This window comes from Lepisma saccharinum, chromosome 1 (assembly GCF_977018435.1).
Source record: "Lepisma saccharinum chromosome 1, izLepSacc3.1, whole genome shotgun sequence".
Lineage (NCBI taxonomy): Eukaryota > Metazoa > Arthropoda > Insecta > Zygentoma > Lepismatidae > Lepisma > Lepisma saccharinum.
This window is the reverse complement of record NC_139229.1, coordinates 43654424-43678073: the sequence shown is the minus strand read 5'-3', so window position 1 is coordinate 43678073 and position 23650 is coordinate 43654424. Positions and strand designations below refer to the sequence as shown.

Sequence of the window (23650 nt, the reverse complement as noted above, 5' to 3'; positions counted from 1 at the left end):
TGGCAAGGCTGAATACCCTAGCTGGCTCTTCTTCCGCCTTACCAGATCCAGGTATAAACAACTGCCCGAAGGGAAAGGGAAGATTTCTGCCTGTACCTCCCTTGCACCCTCGCCCTCCGCTCCCATGGTTGAAAGCCTGTTGTTTCAGGTTCTCCAGTCTATCTCCTATAGGACAGATAGGGAATAGGTTTCCCTTCGATTCCTTTGTAAATCCTCTAAAGAACTCAGGGGAAAATTTTCTGCAGTACTTATGTTCTCTGTATTTACACAACCTTTTAAACATACAATATGTATGTATAATATGGGATGTAGTTTTATTTGTATATGAATGGGAACGTACTTGTATTATGTGCAGACAAAAATGTTATGGTTTCTTTTCTCTTTTTTTCAAATATGGAATATATATTTATTAAATAACAAATATTTGCTCACGCTCTCTCTCACTCTCGTTTTAGTAGTGTTTTATTTAAATATACTAATAATTTGGCCTCCAATAAAAAATGGGTAAGCTAAGCAGTCATAAATACTGATGTATTAATTTGGACAAGAAAACACGCGTTCTATTTGTTGTTGTTGGTTTGGTTCATTTTACTTCACCTTTCTGCTACATTTGGTTATCGCGAAAATGGGGATGAGTGATGATATAATGAAATTGATGACGGGACCTCACAAAGAACAGTTCAGGCCAGGATTCGAACCCGTGACGAGCGGGCATTCTTGTTCCTATGTGTTGTACTCGGCAGTGAATAATGAAATATTTTGGAATGTAAAATGTATCCCAGAACTAAAAAAGCCAAATGAATATTGTTGAAGAAACTACAAAAAAGTGTGTTTTGTTACCTGTTCATCCCCTCTAATATATTTAATTTTTTCCACCTTCCATCACTTTTTCTAGCTGTATAGATTTAATCGCGATAAGTAGCTACTGAGCTTATGGAAGTCAGGAGGGACAATCATAAACAGAGAACTCTGGACTCCTGATTTCACAGTGCCCTGCAGATGCATTGGGAGGAAATTATTTGTATTTTCTTTTTCCTTTCCCCTATACGCCTTCATGGCGTGGTGCTATGCACAGGGGAACACTTTACTTTACTTTTTTTTTTACTTTCTTTAGCGTTGCTTTTCCATCACTTTACCTAACTTCTGCCATGACGATAAACGTTGATTAAATTAAACGGATGAAAAGTGGTTACAAAGGAACACTCATGCACAGGCCAGGGCTCGAGCCCGGATCCTTCAGTAACGAGATCGTGAGATGAAGAAATTAGGGAAATCAAGCAATGCAATTTTTTTGGAAAAACGTTAATCATATGCAAATATGGTGTTTCAAAAATCCAATTGAAATTTACGTACCACTGCGTAAATACGCAGTTTGCTTTACCGATACGCAAGTATCCGAATAGTTAGAGATTTCCACTCATCTTTGTTGTTGGCCGACCTCCGTGGGGGAGTGCAAGTGGCCCCAGATCGGTACCAGGTGGACGCACATAGTGGTTTGGATCCCACTTTAAACTGTGGGTCCAGTCCCGATTAGCTTTTATGTACATAAAGTGGACTTAAATACCAAATCAACCAACCGCAGGTTAGTGGTTATCACTGCACGCTATGACACCAGGAGTTCCGGGTTCGAACCCCGACCTCGGCATGGGTGTCTTTTGTGTTTGTCTCTTCATTAATTGTATTGTACCATCTTCGTGATTAACCAAATGTGACAGCGACGCTAAGTAGCATAAATCAAATCATTGATTGATTGTATCATTTGCTTTGTTTTACTTCGCTTTTCCTACATTTTTGGCTAATCGTCAAGATGGTACGATAAAATTGATGAAGGGACAAACACAAATAACACCCATGCCCAGGTCGGGGTTTGAACCCAGGATCTCTGGCTTAATAGTCAAATCAACATGTTTTGGATTTTCGAAAGTGGGTGGGATTAACACGTGCTTCTTTTCAGTAGTCCTTCCTCATTTTGCAATCCTTTCCTTTCTTTGACGTCCTATTTTTAGGAATACTGGGCCCTAAAGGGGGGAGGGGGATTATGACCCACACCAACCTCCCTTGGGCAGGCCACTAATTGCTATCCCAAGTGTTGACATCACCGCACGTCACTGAGCAGCTCTGTGGTTCACCCAGCCTCAAATAAACAGCCACCGGGGGGGGGGGGGCAATCAGGGAGGGGTAAAGGCTGATCACATCACCTTCAAAATGGCCGAGATTGAGAATATGTGGGCCCCTGCTCCCACATCCCATAAATGAGCCTTCATTGCAGTGTGCTATATATGCATGGAGACCTTTACCTTCTTTTATCTCATAAAAATGTGTTATTGGACTCAAAACAACATGAAATGGGTTTAAAGGTTAAAATTTATGTCACAGAAATTTAAAAATCACTAAAAAGCTACCAGCTAGTGCCAAACTATAATATGAGCATTCATCCTGCCAAATATTTGCAACTAAGTTTGTAGACTTCAAGTACCTCTCAGTAGTTATTATGGAAGAGAGGAAAATTATGGTCACTATCTTAAAAAAAAAAAGTTAGCTGATATTTTGTAATTAAAGTGTGAGAAACTATGATCATGCAAGAAGGTTACAAGAACTGTAAGATGAAAACACACACACACACACATACCCACTGTTTATATTTGATTAACAACAGGATTTTCTGTTATTTTCAGGCATTATGTATGTAATTTCTTCCCACATGCATTTGGCAATTGAACCAAATAAGAATAAATTCTAAATTATGATGGAAATTTTTTGTTGACACCACTGTCATTATTGAGAACAATAACAATAGTTTTGATGTAAAGGGATGTTCAATTGTAGTAATTGAGTGAAATATGTGGCTTAACTTCTGGCATTAGCAGTGCTCAAATTGAGGGGGAATACGGGAGGATGGTATCCCTTCAGCTAGGAACATTTATGCAAAGCGTCTCCCTGCCGGTCTCACTGTCGCTGTGTTAAACATAGAAGCACCCACCCAGCTATTCCCAAGGCTAAAGCATACCTAACAATTTCCACTTCAGGCACCATATCATTTTTCTAGAGTTGAAAAAACTATTGTTAATGAAGTGGTTATGAGTAGAGACATGCATATTTTGTTTCTGACGGAACCATGAAATGTGAAATAACACATTGTAATGGTCATTTTTCATGTTTTGCAAAGGTGTGAGGTGCATTTTCCTACTGCCAGCCTCTGTGACAGAGTAGTTAGCACAGTGCTCTGCAACGCCAGGTGTTCCAGGTTTGAATCCCAGCCTGGACATGGGTGTTTGTGAGTGTCTCTTCATCAATTTCATCATATCATCACACATCCTCATCTTTGCGATTAGCCAAAAGTGGCAGAAAAGCAAAGTAAAATACATTAAAACAATCAATCAAGCATTTTCCTACCATGTTTTGTCACAAAATGATGCGAAATGAAGTGTAAAATGAGAAAAAAAAACTCTTAACCATGAAATTTAGAGGTTATTTACTGACACAACACTTTCTGAAGTCTGAATTATCCTGTGAGTTATGCAAATCACAGAAAATTAATTAATTCTGCTGTAAATATTTGAGTTGCAAAACTAGACTCCATTATGCAGGAATAAACTTAATACTCTGACAACTACATAAATGTGTTCTTACAAGGGAAAAGGTTATTTTTTTTTTTTGTAATAAGTGTAGTTTTTTAATCAAATTTATGATTATATTCATCATTTTAACACCAAAATGTCAATATTATATACCGTTCATCCCGAAATGTGCCCAGTTTTTGTACCGAAATCTTGATCTTCTATTCACCATAAATGTGTAGCTCTAGTTATTAGGCCATCATATAATAATGAATATTATGAACTCACAATTATTCTACATTCTCTTCATGAGTAAATTCAATTCAATATAAAACACTATGCTAGTTGTGAATATTTGACTTACTACAATACTTGCACCATGCAGCAACTGATATTGGAAGTTCTCTTATGGCCCTGTTCCATGGCACTGCATTCAAATATATATCCTAATGTTTCAGAGCCCCAAGGTGATATTCCAGAAGCTAAGGTGGCCCGATGTGACACAGCCGATTCATATGCCCTCGGCTATGCAACATCTTGCCTTCTCTTCTTCTGGTTAAAGTAGTAATCAATTGACCTGAAAATACAAAAGTAGCTTCAGTCTAAATTTTATATATCACAATAACAAAAAATACGTATGGATTGTGTGATACACAAAAGGTATTTTTTGATTATTCTGTTTCACTGACTTCTTTTATAATATAACTAATATTAATTTCTAAAACATATTAATCCAAACTGTTCCATTACTAAAATTCCATTGCAAGTAAGTGATTCATAACAAGGCTACTCTTGATCTTCCTGGAATTGGGGAGAGGAGTAAGGAAGGTAGAAATTCATTGCCTGGAAATTGTTTCAGTCATTTGTGTTTTCGAAAGAATAAATTACAGAAAAAATGAAGATTTGTGGCATTCCAAGTGGACAGAGAAGGGAAAAAATGACAAACATTAGACAGCTACAACATAACCTCAGATTACTGTATTTTTTTTTGTTACAAGGCTTGTTAAAAAAGAAACTGAACTCCTTTTGTAAAGTTGGTATGTAAATTCAATGAAGAGAACCGACAGCCTAGCGGTGTCCTTAGTTATTAACTTGGCCCAGTTTCAAAGCTGTTGCACTGAATTAATTTATACCACTAAGTGGTTCTATGCAGTAAGACAGTAGATTTCGTTGAGTGGATGCAGCAATTTTCAGCTACCCTACCATGAAGGATTTTTAGGAGCAGTGAGTATGTGTGAAATATTCTGTGTGAAATTGCAGTACGACATGTTACATGAAGCCTGTGCCGAGCAATGTTTCAGTCAAACACAGTCTTACAGATATTTCAGAGATTTCAAACCTCCATCGAGAACGATGCAAAATCTGGATGCCCATCTATCCACCTCTCTTTACATCGATCACGTGGAAAGGGTGCGGGAAGTCACAAGTGCAAATCGTCGTCTCACCGTACATGAAGTACCCACACATCACAAATCTCCAAGGGATATCCATTGGATTTCCACAATGTCCAGAGCAGATCCATGGATATTATGGATATCCATTGGATGTTCATTAGATATCCAATTCTGGATATCCATTGGACGTCTATGGGATATCCAGAATTGGGCATTTGAAACTCGACCAATTCTAGATATCTAATACATATCCCAAACATTTATAGAACTGTCTGTCAGAAACATTGTCCAATTCCAAATATCCAATACGTCACTAGATCTTGTCCAAAATGGGATATCCAAAACACATCCAATTATGGATATCCAAAACATATCTATTTCTTGTCCAAAAAGGGATATCCAAAACACGTCCAATTCTGGATATCCAATACATTGCTAGATCTTGTCCAAAACTGAATACCCAACAATAAAAATAAATTGGTTCTGTTTCTGATTTTAGAAAATGATCATAGTATTTCTGTTATGTAAACTTTTCTATACTTTATCATCTAATTGAAACAATAATTGCATTGAAGAATTAGTGTTTATAAACTTATTTACCTGTTATTTAGTGATTTAATTTTTTTCTTCTTAGCATCAGAAAATTTCGATTTAGCCTTACTCAACGCTACAATACAATCGAAACTAAAATCGAGTCAATCCTGCTTAGCATCAAGCTAGAAAAACCTGTTCCTTATATTTGGTATAGACAGTAGCGATATCACACACATACACACACAACGCCCCACACTTTCTTGATCCCACAAACGACCGGATCAAGAAAGTGTGGGGTGTTACCTCCACACCCCCTATACCTTCATGGCATGGTGCTAAGCACAGGGGAGCACTTTACCTTTTTTATACCTTTTTTCAGTAACAATGCAAATCATTTTCAGTTCGCCTGTTTTACACCTGAGGCCTGAGTGAATCAGAAGCTTGTGACTGTTTTCCTTGTTGGTGAGCATCTTGTTATGTATTTTTATTAGCAATTGAAACTTTTTAAAATCTTAGAATCAGAAACGCTACAATACAATGCAGACAATAATTGGGTAAATGCTTGCTTGTAGCATCACAAATACCCAAGGAATATTCATAGGATATAAGATCCATGTATATTAGCGATATCCATTTTACTTCCATAGCAATTTATGGCCTGGATATTCAGAGGATAACTTGTGGGGCCATTGTCTGTGTCCCAGCGAGTAACGCAAGTACGTGCAAGTCCAGGCGAAAGTGCTTTGTGTCTCACTGGTTGTCGCCAGTTTGAATTCAGGAAGTTGCGATATGTACATGTGGCACAGTGGCAGTGAAGAACAAGCTGTCTATACTCTGCTTATCATGGAAATGCGTGTGAATATAAGATATTTTTTGGATGTGTAGACGTTCGAGTGTGTGTTTTTGGGAGTGTGTGCATTCGTGTTGTGTGTGTATTGTATGTGTGTGATTGTGTGTGTGATTGTGTGTGTGTGTGTGTGTGTAAGACAGAAAGAGAGAGAGAGAGAGAGAAGAGGGGGTGCATGTTACAAACATATGTGTACAAATCTATGAAGTCCCCTTAGCTTCACAAAATTTTTTTACTAAAAAAATTTAAAAATTATGTCCAGATAATATCCAAATCTAATCTAAAAAATGCACTTTTCATATCCACAGTAAGTACAAAAACTGTCTATATCTAAGCATATAATGTCTCCCTTGATGCCCAAAACATGTCCAAAAATGATCCAGAAACGTTGATAACATATTCATTTCTCGATATCCTCTAGATATCACGTATGCTGACAAATGGACATCCCGGGGACATCCAATGGATATCTATGGGATATTCCTGGATATCTATTGGATAACCAGAACTTCCCACCCAAATATCCAAGGGATATCCAATGGATGTATTTTGGACATTTGTGTGCTGTATGGGATACATTAACGTCTTGCAGCAATTTCTAGAAAAAGTGTAGTGCAATAAGCCACAGATGTGGCAGAATAAGTCTTGGATGGTTCATCATGATAATGCACATACTAATTCCTCACTTGTTGTCCGAGAGCTTTAGGTAAAGCACCACACACATGTTGTTCCATAACCTGCCTACCCCCTGATTTGGCACCTACAGATTTCTTTACTTCCCCAAGTGGAAATCAACCCTCAAAGGTCAAAGAATCCAGGCAACAGAAAGGTCAATGAGAATTCACTATGGGATCTACAGTCCATTCCATAACTGGAGTTCCAACAGGCATTCCAGGACTGGAATAAATGGTGGGAGCAGTGTGTGCACAGTGGAGGGGAGTACTTTGAAGGAGACAGGTCCAAATAACTGGTGAATATTACCATTTTCTCAATTTTGTAAAAGTTCAGTTTCTTTTTAAACAGTCCTTGGATTTTGCGCTGCTTTCCTGCCACTTTTGCCTAATTGAGATATTGAAAATAGTTAATGACATGAAACTGAGGAAGGGACATTACAATGGAACACACATACTTATACTCGAATTGGAACCCGGAACCTGGGTGGAAAGATTGTGACTCTAACACTACATGAGTTTGGCCATCAAGGTGGCTTTACCTCGGATTACATATTTGCCTAAAATGAAATCTATTGTTGAATCCTTCTTTCCTCAGTGGTGCTATGATTTAAGGTTTAAGTGTATATTAAAATTGCCATAATTTAGATTCAAAATTTCATAGAACATTCCTTAAGGTTTTGGCTGGAAATATAAATTTCAATGGTTTAAATCAGAATACCAAAACCTGGCGCATTTTAGCTGAATTAAATTTATATTTGAATGCATGACCTTAGGAAATGGTCTGCAGAATAATGAATCTGAAATGTTTGTAAGACAAATGAAGACAATTGCAGGTAAGAAGACCATTTTGAAGACCATCTAGACAGTGTGGGACTTACTCCTAATAACCAAGATTATGAACTTCTTGTTAATGGTGTAAGCTATGAAAAATTGACTGTTCAAACATCTTCTCATGATTTGCAGCTAGTTATACTTGTGTACTATAGTATACTGTAGTATAATCCTGCATTGTGGCCATTCAGTCTAAGGCATCATGCATTGGGTTCCGGCTATGGGATGCGCACAGGTTCGAGTCTCCTGGAAGAAGAGTTTGAGTTGGTGTTTTAAGTCCACTTTATGCACAGTAAGGCTAATCGGGACTGGACCTAGAGTTTAAAGTGAGATCCGAACCACTGTGCCATGTGCTTCCACCGGGTATCGAACCTGGGACCCCTTGATAACAAGGCGACAATGCTACCACTGCGTCATCGGGGAGGCCCACTTCTTGAGAGAAGAGTAACAGCTTTTCTTCTGAGATTTCGACCTGTGTATGGGACCTCATCATTGTGAGGAAATTGGGAGCTATGAATGAGTAGCATAACCTAGTCACTGAAAACTACAACCTCAAAGAAAGGGTTTGTTGTGCTGACCACATGTCACTCCTTAACTGGTTGGATGATCTCACGTTGGCAGGTGGGAGTGAGGCCGGCAGTCGGTAGGTAGTCCCTGGCCCTCATGGACTGTTTCAATCCCACAATGGGAGCATGGTGACACGTGTGTACCAAATACCACAGGAGGAATGCTGGAAAGGGTTGAGTACATCACTGGAAATAATGAAGAAATATGATTATAGTATTACTCACCATTGTAAAGCTACTGAAGAACATCTTCCCCTCGTCCTGTCCAGGGATCCAAGCAGAGCATGAAGTCCTTTCTTCTATGACAATGTCCTCAGTGTGCAACTAGCATATTTCTTCCTCTATATATACATCTCCCTCCTACGTGCCACCTGAGAACAACATGCATTGTTTAATTCGAGGCATTTGCAAAACATACTCAACATAAAATCTCGCCTGCATTGTACAGCTTTTGTTTATGAATTGATCACAGGCACTGCATTGTGAATAAAGAAGGAAAAAAAATCTGAACACAAAAGACTGTACTGTACCATCTGGTACAAGTCAATACGACACTTGGTTTGGGTATGCAGCTGCATTATAGATTTTCCTGTTACCACCACAATTAATGTGGGCTTTCATCTACTAATCTTATTGTTCTATAGAACTTAAGACAATGGTGACATGGCACAAAGGGACTGCAAAAATATTTTGTCAATACACCTTAGCTGAAAACGTGATTTGATTGGTCTTCAAACACTTTTCCATGAAAAAAGGTATTTCAGAGAGAGATCACCAGTCAAGAAATAATGATTAGAAATTCAAAGAAAAGAAATCATAAAATTATTTCCACAATGTGAGAAATCTCTTTTCGTCCTTAAGTGATTCCTTCCTTATCCATTTTCCTAATCAAAGGAGCATTCATACTTCAGTTTTAAACAACCATTTCCTGTCATTATCAAATACAAACTCTGAGAGAAGAAAAATACATAATGACACAGAGAAAACATCACCACTTCTTTTACAACAAAACAACCTTTGCATCTGAGAATATATAAGGTACCTGAACCCAATATGGTCTACCTAAGGTTTGCAATGTTTTCTACTGATGTACAAAGTCAGAAAGTTAAAACTAGTGGCAAAATTCAAAAGAGGGAACATTTCTGGAAGTTTACTGAAAATTGGAGCCAATTCGAAATAATAACATGGGTGCAGGGAAGATTTTATTAAGAAGTAACGTTTTGACGTATATTTTGTTCTTTCACATCAAAACATGAAACAGAAATTGTAAAGGAAGTACAACTATGTTATTTTTATAGGTAGATAAGTATATTGATACACTTACATTTTATTTACATAATGACACATGAGATTTACACAAAGAAATAACATTGTTTACAAACCAATAAACAAGGGACTGACATGTCACAATTTGTTACCAGAAGACCATGAATTACACATCTCAGTCTGGAAAAATGAAAGGTCCTTTATCATCCTTAGTGAGTTCCATACACACTACGTCACATTTGTGCATGTTTTTAACGATATATATGTAAGTAGGTCATATTGAATACAACATAGTGTTCTTTTTTTCCTTCATTACAAATGGTACTTTAGATTAAAGTCTAAACAGAGTACATTGTAATGTACAAACGTTACTGGAGATATCACTTGGAAGATGTAGTAAGTAATAACTTGACTATGTAATATTAGATCATGTAGAACACAATCATGAGGTTCAGCTATTTTGCTTCTTTGTCTTCAACTAACTGTACTATAGGTACAGCCAACAAGTCCAATCACATCACTCAAACAGTCTAAATGACATACTAACGTAATTTGCCATGTAACTACTTGGGAACAGCAAATAGGATATATTGGGTACTAGTCTATATTAGGTTCAGGTACCTTAAATAAACAAGGGTTTTGGTTTCAACTCTTGACAGTATATAATTTAGTCAATTGTATGTACATTGCGCTCATAATTTTATAACACGCATTAAACTCCTAAAAGGTAGAGAACTGGAAATAAGTAAATTCCTACATGGAGGAATCGCCCCTGGCCCATGTGAACTCCCACCATCTGCTTGTGGAAAGCTGTAACCTCTCTGAATTTTGCCTTACAAATTGATGACCGCGAACGAGCAGTGTCTACCCTATGTGGATGGAGAAGCAGGGACGGCGCGACGGAGGCGACCAAAAATTCCTCTGCCCACCCGAACAAATTCAAGACGTAAGTGTTTAGGAAAATATGAATGTTTCAATAAGAAAGGTATATTATTGTCTTGACTCCGTCCACATTTTTCCTTATGAATACTATCCACACTAGAAAGTATCACAAATTATCCTACAGGAAGTTTCACTGATTCGCTATTTTTGGATTTACATTACTTTCCTGAGTAAGAAAAGGAAAATCATTAGAAAATATGTTGCTGAATAATACCTGTCAAATTTATGTCTTATTTAAAACTTGAAACATGATCCAGTAAATACTTCTGTGGATAGAAGTAGTGCAATATCTGGCTGTAGCCAAAGTGGCGTTTTCCGAGGCTTGGAGTACAAAATCATACAGAATGGAAAAAATATCTTAAAACAACCAAACACGTTACTTCAATATGGTAGGAAAAAGAACTTCGAGGCTTCCTCATTCTACCGTTTTGGGTAATGGATACTTTCTAAAGGTCCAGAAATTTTAAATAAATTCAATTCCTGTCAAGGACAGGAGAGAAAATAAGCAACCGTAAATGGATTCGGGAACGTAAATTATTTTTTTTTATATTTAAGGTATGTCAATTTGGTCCAGGGACCTTTTTCCAGGATGAATTTAAACATGGTCCAGGAACCTTCTTTCAATGAAACAATTCGCAACTTGGACCGAAATTAAATTGTGCGAGAAAAAATGTTCCGATTCTGCAAATAGAACTCATTAGGATGTATGGGTTTGGATCTTTAACAACCCTGGCGCCAACTTCACATAAACATTTGAGGGAGGGGCAAGATTGACAATAATATTTGTTATATTAATGTACGAGGGTAAGTCAAAAAATTATCTACACTTTTCACCATAACTTTCTTTAGGTTGGCCACACTGTCCACAGCTCTCGCATGCTGATAAGTGGTACTCTTGTGGTTACGTGGCCGAGAGGTTTCATATTATTCGCTCCATTTTTCGTTCTTTTATAACAGAGTAAACATGGTCGTGCTGTTGGTAATGTGCACCAAGGGAAAAAACAGAGATCAGTGATCTGAAGCTTGTCGTGGACGATTTCGCACACAGAACTATGACTAACGGGGGGGGGGGGGTGCCCAGAATTTTCGAAAGGGTTATGTACACTTTTTTTAGTAGTCGGTCCTTATTTTGCCATCTTACCCTGTCATTGACGTTCTTTTTGTTGAAGAATACCGGGCCAGAGGGGAAGGGTTATAACCCCAACCAACCCTCCCCGCCTCAGGCATGCCACCGATGACAAATTTGCAGAGAGCATACCACCTCATCGGCATCCACCCTGTGACCCATCAGTTCGTCAGAATCATCTCTTGAGCTTGTTGAATCTTCCCATCAGTGGTGGAGGTTGATGGGCGTCCTGCTCCCGCTTCGTGCTTCCCGTTTGTCCGGCCATTTTTAAACTTCTCGATCCACTCGTATACATTTCTACGGAGAAGAGAGAGCACTGTCCCCGTATTGTACTGAAAGCCTAAGGTGAAAAACATCCCCTGGCACACCTTTGGAGAAGAAACGGATCATTGTTCTCTATTCTGCGTTGGTGCACACTACCAGCAGAGCGGTCATGTTAGAAGAGGAAGAGGAAGAAAAATAGAGCGATTAATATGAAATCTCGGCCACGTAACCACAAGAGTACCACTTATCAGCATACGAGAGCTGTGGACAGTGTGGCCAACCTAAAGAAAGTTATGGTGAAAAGTGTAGATAATGTTTGACTTACCCTCGTATATACTTCTTGAAGAATTTGGAGGGCAGAAAGTGCATTGTCCCTCTTAAGGTCGTCGCCTATGGTAATAATTGTATGGAACTTTTCCAAGAGTTTTAATGCGCTGTGAACAAGAGAAGAATTGCTACGTAGGTACCATGATCAAATTTGATGAATTCTTTGGCCTAAATTACTTTCCAAAATATAGTATGTAAAAGTATTTGTTTTCCAAAGCGTTATGAATATTTCTATTATATTGAACACTATCGAGAAATCTCTTTTTCTACGTTGCTCACATGAAGGTTTACTTCAGTAAGTGATCGGTTCCGTAATTGCAACGATTTTCCGATATTCCTTTTGTGCAAATTCCTTTACTTTTACCATTTTTCAGTGATATCTTGTGTGAAAATTCTCGTTCTTATGTTGGGAAAGTTTAATGCAGAATTTACTAAAATTTTGCGTTCCTTGTGTGTGTTAAAAATTTCACAATAAGACACTAATTTGTAAATTCCCCGTGAGCCAAGTAAAATGATCATTCATTAACCTTCATCCAGGAAGTAGTACTCTTTCCAGTTAAAAATTTAAAATATTAAAACTGCATATACAAAACCATTCATTTGAATTATGGATGAAAAAATCTTCACTGTTGTTGGTGTTTAGATACCTTCTATCGCCATCCTTGAATATATACCTAATGTACACCCAGCATGTGTCTTGTATCGAAAGAAATAACAAAGGTATTTCGTTTTGTTGGCAAATAAAGGAGGGCAGTTGAAACTTGCATAACTGTAAATGTAGAATTTTGGTATAATTTTCTTTCCGAACACAAAATGCTAAAATTACATTTGATTTTTTTTATTTATTATTATTATTTTTTTTAAAGTAATAAGGACTGGGCAAAGTGGAATCCGAACCCACTATGTGGCTCCACCGGTTCTAGAAATTATTTGTTTAGTTTTATTTATGGTTATTAGAAAATTAGAGTTTCCTGTAATACAAATTAATGTAAATGGTTATATACTCCCATTCTTATACAACATAAAAAGAAAAAGACCCCCAAATAAAAATTACATGTATGAGTGATGCTTATGAATTTAAGCAATATAAAGTGGATGAACTAGAAAAAAAGTTATTTAAGAGGTGGGGTAAAATGTATTTGTAGTTTGGGGAATTAGATTAGTTGGGAGAGTTGTTCATTTATTTTTTTCATTTCTTAACCTACAGTTAAGTGAGATCCGAGCCATCCTGTGCCTCCACTGGGTATCGAACCCGACACCCTTGATTACAAGTCGACAACGTTACCATTACGCCATCGGGGAGGCCCTCATCAGGCCCGTATCCAGGATTTGTGTGAGGGAGGGGCCAAATCCGAAAATGTGTGTGTGTGTGTGTGTGTGTGTGTGTGTGTGCGTGTGGGTGTGTGTGTGTGTATATATATAGTATATATAAAAATCAAAGAAGGTAAAAGGAAACACTCACCGGACAGTAAAAAAATTCAAAATTTTCGCTAATTTCATAGCATCATCGGTGTGAGGAGAAATAGACGGAATCGTTTTATATATATATATATATATATATATATATATATATATATATATATATATATATATATATATAAAGAGAGAGAGAGAGAGAGGGAGGAAGGGAGGGGGCTATAATTGATTTTTTTATTGTTAGATTTTATTTAACTCTTGCTTTCAATAAGATTTCATACTTATATTAGTCTTACATTCGTGTTTTATCTTTATTTTGTAGATGCTGCTACAGGACCCGAACCAAGAATTTTTTTTTAATGAGGAGGGGCGGTAGATTTGAAAATGTGTAACAAAGAGAAGAACAGAAATGCTGTGCTGTTCATTGAATTAGGTTATTTTTCGTTGCTTTCCTGCGAAGTTTGTCTAATCGCGACGATTATGATGAGCGATGATACGAGGATGAAGTTGATAAAAGAGCACACATTCATTTATGCAAGGACAAATTCAAAACATTACTAATTTGAATATAATCGATGTTATTTTCGTATGTTTATAAGAGTAACATTAATATAGCTATTTCACACTTCGATGGGGGCTATGTTCCCCATGGCCCCTCCCCTGGGTACGGGCCTTTCCCCCTCATATTAGCCATTGAAAACATATTTATATTTTATCGAAGTCAATGCGAGAGATTTTACAAGATCAGTTTTCTCACTAATACTCTCTGTCCATTTTTACAAACCACGCAATAACTTGCACTGCGATAACAGTGCAATTGTTCGAAAGGAGAAATATTTTTCTTCATGAAGAGAAAAACTGCCGTTATGTTTGATTTACACGCAGGAACATCGTACTGAGTGGCACGGGTTGTGCTTTGTGCTGCATTAAGATTTCTGGTGCTAGGCACAGCCAACATCAAAGGTTAAATACCCGTTTTTATTTTCACTTCAAAATACGAAGACTTTAGTTATTTTATAGCCAAATGCATAATTGTATTGCTCGTATCTATGAGAAGTGGTTCCAATGGAAATGCTGACTTTGAACAATTGGTCATTGGATATAATTTATTCGTGTTTCCCGTCAGTGTCACTGGAACGTGATTGGAAACAATGCTTTCGTCTCTTTATGAAAGCATAAAACATTTGTTTTGTTAATTAATAATCCCGTATAGTTATTTGCTCCGAAAGTAGAATCCAAGAATTTTTTACCTGATAAGCGAGAAAACCGCTGTTCGTGTTAAAACATGTTCAGCAAGAAAACATTATATTTTGATACAATAAATTTTATTGCTAACAAAGTTTCCGAATCATATTTTGTAATGTCAGTATCGACGATTGGGTTCCGAAACTGGTGGGGCAAGTTGTCGAAACTGGCGGGGGGGGGGACCGGTTACTTTCCCTTGGTTTGGCATAGTGTGGGGGCAAAAGTGACCAAAACTGGCAGTTGCCCCCACGCCCTCCCTAATCGTCGCCACTGTGTACTACATTATTTTTAGAGTGTACGCTATATTAAATGGATATTATAGAAAATCGAAGGTAATATTTTTTTGTTCTTAGGTAGACAATGAACATGGGCCTCAGAGTCTTCCTCGATTTGCTGTAAAGGACTCTTGCATCGATATAGACACTGAACTGGATACGTAAATCATTTTGCAAAACATTGTGTGAGTGACTCAGCGCAGTTTTCTGTGACCCCCTCCCCCGCAAGCAAAATATTGAGGACCCTTAGTGGAAAAAAATATCAAAGATATTAAAACGTACATGAGCATTCATGATTTCAGAGGGGTGGGGAGGCCTGCAATATTTCGGTACCCCCACCCTCGTAGTCACAACGGATAAGAAATTAACTTCCACTTCCGAAATCAGAATCGTGATGGCAACCCCCCCCCCTCCCCACTTTCATCGACTTATCGGGATCCTGCACACCCACCAAGCCAAAACCCGGTCCCTGAGACCGTGCCCGACCCGTGAAGGGTTAATCCATTGTTCTTCATGGTTTCTCCGATTTATGTTTTTACGCGTCGAACGGTAGAAAAAAAAAAGTAATTATTCAAAATGACGGAATGTGAATTATCATTGTCTAATCCCTACTTCGGGAAATTATTTCCTAAATTTTCGTAAAACAGTTACGTAAACAGTTGAGAAATTTCAAAGAATCACATTTCAAAGAGGTCAATTCTTGATATTTTCTGCAGCATAATTGTCTGAAATTTATTGAAATTAACAGCTTGTATTCCAGAAATGCCAAACAATCGCTTGATGGGGAAATAGTCTGTTCAATTCGAGTTTTTCAAAAAATTTCCGGACCTGGTTGGGAAACGGAGAATTTTTTTCTGTCCCGAATGTCAGAATTATTCAAATTTCCTTCTCAATCCTGTCGCCACTAATTTTCTTTTTCCTCTCCGCACGGGCAACCACGAATTCTTGTCTGGGGGCGAGGCAGGTACCAGGCGGATAAACGTGCCAATAATAATTATAATAATAATAATAATAATAATAATGGCATTATTTTCATTATTATTGGAATTTTCCTGGTATTTTTTCAACACGTTCAATTTCACACTAGCTAATAATGGAAAAGAAGCACACAAACTATATTTTGAAAGACAAAAATGAGAAATTCATTTTTGTACATATGACATGAGTAACTTCCATGTAGAACATAATGTCTTACACTATGCAACATAGAGCGACGTAAAATAAGAAAATACATATGCAACATGTTACGAGTAACAGTAAATTGTGCACGTATTCAATGTTTCTCTAATACATATATATATATATATTACTTAAAATACATTACATAATCAATTCATCCACCTCATAAGCAGGGCCGGATTAAGACGAAATTGGGCCTGATGCTTGAAATCTTCGGTGAACAATAAACACAACGACGTTATAGTTACGTCACAGCGCAAAGAATAATACTACCTCTATAATAAGTAACGCTGTGTCTAGGCGTCCGAAACTGCGGCTCCAAATTTCATTCTAAGATTTATTTTCAGGTTAATATAGCAAAAGAAAAACGTTCAGATTTCGGAAAATTCTCGTCTGTTTTCATCTGGGCCTATTTCAGCAATGGGCCTAATGCTGCAGCATCAATAGCACCCACCTTATTCCGACCCTGCTCATAACAAACCAAAAGCAAAAATGATATAAATTGTCTCTCACAAGTGTGTGCTCCTTTTCCTCAAAACAGTTGTTCATACATTTAAAACAAAACAGTTTAGCAGCAACAGTCTGAAGTAAGGTAGGTGTGCGCAATTTCGCCACGTTAAGCTTTGAACGACCGTTACAAATTCCTGGTAAGTATGATGATAACGTCTGTACTGGAAATTGATAGTATATATGTTACGGTATGTGTGGAAAAAAATCACGTTCATGCGCTATTAATCAGGTACTTCAAAAGACAAAAGAAAAAAACCTTGCAACTGGCGAAATTGCATACACCCTGTACACAATTTTGCCACCCACTGTAAACAGAGGGGACAGGACAAACCGCGCTACAAAACAAACATATTTTCACCCCATGAATATAATGAAAAAAGTATAGATAGTAATGACATACATAATATACAGGGTGGGCCAAAAGTCCCTTACCACCCCTTGTAAAAATCGTTTTAGTGGAAATTGATGAATAACAACCATGTGTGACCACATTAGGCCTAGGGGGAAGTCATAAGGGGGGGGGGGTGCCCTTGACGGCAGCCATCTTGAAAGCCGCCATCTTGGATACAAGTCCAGTTTTGTAAATAGGAAGGTAGGCATGCGATACATGGCGAAATTGCAAGCACTTCCAATGACTACACAAATGGGGTGAAAATATGACTTTCAATGTATACGACACAACACTACACATATCATTGTAGGCAGAAAGCGTTCGTCTTCACAATGCAATACTTGCTACATAGCTTCGAACCCTCCTTCCTGGACAAAAGGACCGCACTTTGTTGCTCTCGATCTTATAACAACGCTACGTCTCGCACACACGATGGCTGCCTGTCTTTTCCGTCTAGCTCCTCCCCATCAAAATGAGATAAAACACGATCAGCGTGCGCTACCTACCTATACACTAGCACCATCTGCCGACTTAGGCCGACGTGTTGGGAAATACAGGTATCTGGCAGAATTGAAAACATGGCGAAATTGCGCACACCCACCTTACATAGTTAGTCTTACTTTTTTCTGTCTCTAGTAATTTACAATGCATTACAGAAAAGAATGACATTGCGAGCGAAGCTAGCAAGAAAATTTTTAGATCCAAGTTTTGCAAACAGCAATATTAATTTAATAGGGCGAAAATAATTTCACGGGGCGCCTTGGTATTCTGTCCTTAACAACATTTTTCATTTAGATCGCTCGGTAACGGGAGTCAACATGATTCTAATGTCTATTGTGGAAACGGTGTCTAGTTATTTCTTGGACATGGCAGTTAAATCGCTAAAAAAAAACACCTATTAAATGGGGCTGTTCATTGCCAAACTTTTCCGCTAGAGGCGCCCACTCCTCTTGTGTTGCCCTAAGCTTTACATTGTAGAGCGATAAGATGGCTATTAAAAGGTTATTTTCAACGAAGGTACGAACTTCTCGTGTAAATCGATAGCAAAAATGTGTTTAGCAAACCTTTGAACATGGTAGCCGGAATTTGCAGACAATCATTAAAAAAATGCCAAAATTCAGCTACAAAGATTTAAAAAAAAATATTTTAAGTTACAATTATAGACTACATCCAGAATGTTTTATTTTCACTGGAAGAAAAGTTACTGAAATTATTTATTATAGTTTCATTTACGAGGGGGGGCTGGAAAGTTCATGAAATCACCCAGAAGAAATAAAAATTGAAACAAATTGTTGTAGCCATTAGAAAGAGCATATATTGTAAACCTCTTATCCTGCATATGATCCTTTTGTCATTGTTATTTTTTTTTTGTTTCACGTTCAGTAAGAAGAGATGGCGGAGGACCTAAGGAAATTTGAGAAGAATGAGCTTCGGAGTGTCATCAAGTTTTTCGTGTTGCAAGACAAATCCCCCATGGATATCCATAAAACTTTGCATGAGACTTTGGGGGAACATGCCCCAGGATATACAACAGTAGCCAAATGGGTGAGGCGTTTTAGGACTGGACATGGTGAGACTGAAGATGAACCCCGCTCTGGCAGGCCTGCAAGTGCAGTGACTAGGGAAAACATTGTCAAAGTGCACGACATGTTCATGGAGGATAAGCGCATATCCACCAAAACCATTGCTGCGTATCTGGGGATATTGCTTGAGTGTGTGGTGGATGTCATAATATCAGAGTATCTGGACATTCGGAAGCTCAGTGTGAAATGGAACCCAAAATGTCTGAATGATGACCAGAAGAGAACACGAGTGCAGATGTCACGGGAGATCGTGCGCAAATTTCAACACCCTTATGATTTTTTGCGCTGTCTGGTGACTGAAGATGAAACATGTATTCACCATTATGATCCACAGACTAAAAAGCAACCCATGGAGATGCGCCACAGTGGGTCTCCTCGACCGAAAAAGTTCCGAAGTCAAAGGTCAGCAGGGAAGGTTCTGGCATTGGTCTTTTGGGATAAGGACTGTGTCATCCTCATAAAATATCTTAAACAGGGTGAAAACATCAGTGCTGCTGTTTATTCCCAATATTTGATTGAATTGAAGGCGGCTCTGAAGGAAAAACGTCGGGGAAAAGTGAGCCGTGGTGTGCAATTTCTCCAGGACAATGCGCCCTCGCACAAGGCCCATCAAACCATGCAATTGCTGGCGGATCTGGGCTTTACCTGTGTACCCCACCCACCCTATTCCCCTGATATCGCCCCATCCGACTATCACCTCTTTCCAAACCTCAAAAAACATCTCAAGGGCACACATTTTCCGTCCGAAGAGGCACTGGTTGAGGAGGTGGAGGGCTGTTTTGCATGGCAGGACAAAACCTTCTATTTGAAAGGGTTACAAATGTTGAAACATTGTTGTGAAACGTGTATTGAGCTTCGGGGGGAATACCTTGAAAAATGTATTAAAATGGTTGTTCCAGCTGTATTCCTTCTGGGTGATTTCACGAACTTTCCAGCCCCCCCCTCGTAGACAGTCATCAAACATTTCCATAATAGGTTCACATATATAGCCTAGTATCAGAAACAGAAAAATGTATATTTCCATAAAAAAATTATTAGCTTTAATCAAGTTGCTGTTGAGTTGGTGTTTTAAGTCCACTTTATGCACAGTAAGGCTAATCGGGACTGGATCTACAGTTTAAAGTGGGATCCGAAACAACGAACTCGGGACCCCTATATTACAAGGCGACGACGCTACCATCGGGGAGGCCCCTTGCTCTAATCAAATTATTCAAATATTTTACAGGTGTTTACTTGAAGAAGCCTTTCTATAAAAAAGACATAGCTAGAATGTAGGTGTTGTGAAAACCCACACCAGCAATTTTAAGTATGTTTTATCTTTAAATCTATTTAAATAAAAAAAATTCGATTTAAATTTAAAAAATAAACAAAAATTAATTTTTAAATAAAAATCGTGTAATTACATTCTAAGACAACCTAAACTCATACACAAAAATCCGACCCCCGTGGCAATGTGGTTAGCACATCGCGCTACGACGCCAGGGGTCCTAGGTTCAAATCCTGGCCTGGGCATGGATATTTGTGAGTGTCCATTCATCAATTTCATCATATCATCACTCATCCCCATCTTCGCAAATTAGCCAAAAGTGGCACAAGAAGCGAAGTAAAATAAAGCAAATCAACAAAACAATCATACACAAAAAGAGTTATATCGAACTAGTAACACCGAAAACTAGACCAAATTTCTATTGCCAAGCTCAAACTTAATGTCCAGTCCATCTAACTTACCTACGTGTTTCTTGTGAGCACTTTAATGCATATAAAATATCAGCAGTATGCCATGAAAACTTAAGTGGAAAAGAGCCTGTGGGATGCGATGATCTTTATTGTCTCGGCTTGGTGACGTTGGTCAGTTTCAGAATGTTGTCCTGTCCTTCTTTAATCCACAAGGCTGCATACTTTTCGGCAGGGAAATCTTTGATGACTGGACCGTTAGTGCGCACGAAACATTTTTCAATCGCGTTCGTTACATTGTTAAGAAATGGTAAAGTATGTGGTTAACTCTCATTTTCTTTGAGGAGGATAAAACATCCCTGGCAGAGATAAATGTCATTTTCTTTTGCAGGGATACATTTTTTTTGTAGGGGAAAATCCCCCACACACACCCTTGATTCGCACATTGCGTGTAACACATAATAGGCGTGGACAAAGTGGGTGATTTAACTTACCTCTTATTTGAATATGAAAATGGCTTGAGGCCTGCTGGAAAATATTTGGTGGTAAGTTACATTTTAAGTACCACACCTCAAATAAGTATTAGTTGGTAAATTTCATGAATTACCTACCAAGTTTGATTGTTTAGTGCGTTTCGATAAGACAGACTGGCTGAACAACTAAATATTCCTATTGAAGAGGGTTGTTAAAGGTCCAGGAATTTTAAATAAATTCAATTCCGGTCCAGGAGAGAAAAATCAGCAAGCGTAAATGGGTTCTGGACCGTAAAGAACCTTTCTATCTGTAAAGTATTTCAATTCGGTCCAAGAACATTTTTTCCGGATGAATTTAAATACGGTCCAGGAACTTGTTTTCAATGGAACAATACGCAATTTGGACCGAATTTAAATTGTGCGAGAAAAAAGGTTCCGGTCCTGTTGCGGAACCAAATAGAACCCATTAGAATGTATGGGTTCCCAGACCTTTAACAACCATGGTTTTAGGTGTGTGGGTGAGACAGGACGGGAAAGGGAAATTTTTGAGGATTTCTCCCCAACACAATTGCTTTTGAATTTCTGGCAAGAAAAGTGTACAATTTTCGAAAGTTTTTGATGCCTGTGTTGGAAAATGCTTGGAAAATTAAACTATCCTGTAAATTCTAATTTCACAATAATTCGAAATTTAGCGGACACTAGGGATCACTGAAAATCGGGAAATCATTCTCCGGAATCAGGACTAAGATGGATTGTTTTCAATTAATTTTGAGACTCATTTTGTGATACATTATAGAATCTAAATGATAATAATTCTGAAAGATATAAAGCTCTAGACTTCGTTCTGAGGTCGTTTGGCATTTTACTTTTATTTTTAAAACAGTCGACATAGTTCCCGATCGACTTGCGAGAGGTCAGAGTTTGAAAGACTGGTAAAATATTTGACAAAGTAGTTATTCATAATGGAATTAACTGCCCGACCCTGTGGCCGAGTGGTTAGCACATCGCGCTGCGACGCCAAGGGTCCCGGGTTCGAATCCCGGTCGGGTTTGGTTGTTTGTGAATGTCCATTCATCAATTTCATCATTTCATCACTCATCCACATCTTCGCAAATTAGCCAAGAGGCACAAAACGCGAAGTAAAATAAACTAAATCAAATCAAATCAAAATCAAATAATGGAATTAACTGTACCTAAAGTACCATCCTCGTACATGCAAAATCGAAATCCTTTAGTTTTTAGAGCAAAGCAATAAAGTGGCATAGCTAAAAAAAGAAGAAAAAAACTCATCGCAAATGAAGGCAAGAAAATCGGAATCCTGAGAACGTTTCTCGCTCCCTTTAGGGCCTCCCCCATGGCGCAGAGGTAGCGTCTTTGCCTTGTAATCAAGGGATCCCGGGTTCGGTACACGGTGGAGGCACAAGTGGTTCGGATCCCACTTTAAACTGTAGGTCCAGTCCTGATTAGCCTTACTGTGAATAAAGTGGACTTAAAACAGCAACTCAAACTCGCTCCCTTTACTGAAACTAACAGAAAGTCCGTGCAGAATATGTAGCGCACATATTAATGGCAATATTATGCCGTCACAAAACTAAACGTTCCTCGTTTGTCTTTCACGGAACTCTAGCGATTGTTTGTGAGTGCCATGCGGTACCAGGATCCGGGAACAAAAACTACTCCCATTATGGCTCGCTTGCTATTGTTCTTGTTGCTCTTTAGCAGTTCCACCCACTGTAAACTGGGCAACATGATTCGCTGTGGATTTTCTCGAATGTTCAAGTGAAATAAAGCAATTGCATGCCACTGTTGCCAGGTCATCTCTTCTTGAGCCAGATGTTACCCTTCTGCACACTAGTTTGGCTCCTAAAATTGACGGGGTCAATGGTTTTTACTTTTATACTGGAATTGAGGAATATTTTTCAGCATTTGCATTTTACAAAAGTATTGTTTTTTACAAAGTTTATTTCTACATACGCTTCACATCAAATTTACATTTTTTCAATGTGTATCTTTAATTACACTCTACAAAAATATTTACACATGTACAGCTGTTTACAATTATTTACAGTTTTACAAAGTACCTATTTACAATTATTTACATTTCACAGAACTTATTTACAGATATATACAAGACTAAAATTTATATTTACAACTGGCCTCCAGGATGGCGTTCCGGGTTCGATACCTGGTGGAGGCACATAGTGGTTCGGATCTCACTTTAAACTGTAGGTCCAGTCCCAATTAGTCTTACTGTGCATAAAGTGGACTTAAAACACCGACTAAATCAATCAATCTATCTATTTACAACTGAGCAGACAGCTAACGGTGGCAAACTTTCTGACACTACGATACGGTCTTGTTGCAAGGTTCTTCGCAGGGCTAAAAGAAACTCCCGACGACCACTGGCGTTTGTTTAGGCTCCCGCCATGAGTCAAACCCCCTCGGACCTGCAGCCTCCAAGGAGTGAGTGATGGGGTCGAAGAGACAGCGCCCGGTGCCGAAACCCGGTACCAGCGGGCAGGTGACGCCATCTTTCCCCGCGCAGCTTCTAGTCAAAGTATTCGGGAGTCCGGCGG

At 38.4% G+C, this 23650-nt stretch overlaps 1 long non-coding RNA gene across 1 annotated transcript in view; it reads right to left on the bottom strand.

The window, feature by feature from the left end:
• Positions 1 to 1959: 1959 nt before the first annotated feature.
• Positions 1960 to 23650, bottom strand: part of LOC145994860 (uncharacterized) — a 91373-nt gene continuing 69682 nt past the window's right edge. The window contains exons 3-4 of the long non-coding RNA XR_014442398.1: positions 8629 to 8774; positions 1960 to 4134 (exon numbers count right to left, since the gene is read on the bottom strand). This is a non-coding gene — a long non-coding RNA (uncharacterized LOC145994860). The remainder of the gene's footprint in view (positions 4135 to 8628; positions 8775 to 23650) is intronic.